The sequence below is a fragment of the Arachis ipaensis genome, chromosome B9 (assembly GCF_059453495.1).
Source record: "Arachis ipaensis isolate K30076 ecotype BB chromosome B9, ASM5945349v1, whole genome shotgun sequence".
Classification (NCBI taxonomy): Eukaryota; Viridiplantae; Streptophyta; class Magnoliopsida; order Fabales; family Fabaceae; genus Arachis; species Arachis ipaensis.
This window is the reverse complement of record NC_142444.1, coordinates 80,477,524-80,478,861: the sequence shown is the minus strand read 5'-3', so window position 1 is coordinate 80,478,861 and position 1,338 is coordinate 80,477,524. Positions and strand designations below refer to the sequence as shown.

Below are 1,338 nucleotides of genomic sequence, written 5' to 3'. Positions count from 1 at the left end.
AATCATATCTTTTAATTTCTTGTTGGTCAAGTAATCAACTTTAATTTTAAAAACTTTCTTCTTTTAAATTTGATTCTCAATCATATCTTCTCAATCATGTCTTTTCAATCACATCTTTTTCAAAATTAAGTTTCAATCATATCTTTTTCATTTCTAATTTCAAAATCATTTCCAAAAATGACTTAATTTCTTTCCCAATCTTAGTTTTCGAAAATCATTTACCAAATTTTCAAAATTTCTCTTAATTATTTCAAAATATTTTTACTTTATTTTCCAAAATTCTTCCCCTATTCTCACATCCTTCTATTTATGGACTAACACTCCTCCTCAATGTATAATTCGAACTCTATCCCTCTTGATAAGTTCAAATTCTCTCTTCTCTACCTCATCCTTCTATTCTTCTTTACCTCTGACACCTCAAGGAATCTCTATACTGTGATATAGAGGATTCTATATTTTCTTCTCCTCTCTTTTCATATGAGCAGGAGCAGGGACAAAGGCATTCTTGTTGAAGCTGATCCTGAACCTGAAAGGACCTTGAAGAGAAAGCTAAGAGAAGCTAAAGTACAACTCTCTATAGAGGACCTAACAGAACTTTTCAAACAAGAAAAAGCCATGGCAGCCGAAAACAACAACAATGTCAACAATGCAAGGAAGGTGCTTGGTGACTTTACTGCACCTGCCCCTAACTTCTATGGGAGAAGCATCTCAATCCCTGCCATTAGAGCAAACAACTTTGAGCTTAAGCCTCAATTAGTTTCTCTAATGCAATAGAATTGCAAGTTTCATGGACTTTCATTGGACGATCTTCATCAGTTCTTAGCTGAATTCTTGCAAATCTGTGACACTGTCAAGACCAATGGGGTTGATCCCGAGGTCTACAAGCTTATGCTTTTTCCCTTTGCTGTAAGAGGCAGAGCTAGAACATGGTTGGATTCACAACCTAAAGAAAGCTTGAACTCTTGGGAAAAGCTAGTCAATACCTTCTTGGCAAAATTCTTTTCACCTCAAAAATTGAGCAAGCTTAGAGTGGAAGTCTAAACCTTCAGACAGAAGGAAGGTAAATCCTTCTATGAAGCCTGGGAAAGATACAAGCAATTGATCAGAAGGTGTCCTTCTGACATGCTTTCAGAATGGAGCATCATAGGTATTTTCTAAGATGGTCTATCTGAACTGTCGAAGATGTCATTGGACAGCTCTACTGAAGGATCTCTTCATCTGAAGAAGACGCCTACAGAATCTCAGGAACTCATTGAAATGGTTGCAAATAACCAATTTATGTATACTTCTGAAAGGAATCCTGTGAATAATGGGACAAATCCGAAGAAAGGAGTTCTT

At 36.1% G+C, this 1,338-nt stretch overlaps 1 non-coding gene across 1 annotated transcript; it reads right to left on the bottom strand.

Moving 5' to 3' along the window:
- Positions 1-1,020: 1,020 nt before the first annotated feature.
- LOC148545162 (small nucleolar RNA R71) lies at positions 1,021-1,128 on the bottom strand. Its single transcript, XR_015900936.1, has one exon. It is a non-coding gene; the product is annotated as a small nucleolar RNA R71 (small nucleolar RNA).
- Positions 1,129-1,338: the final 210 nt, after the last annotated feature.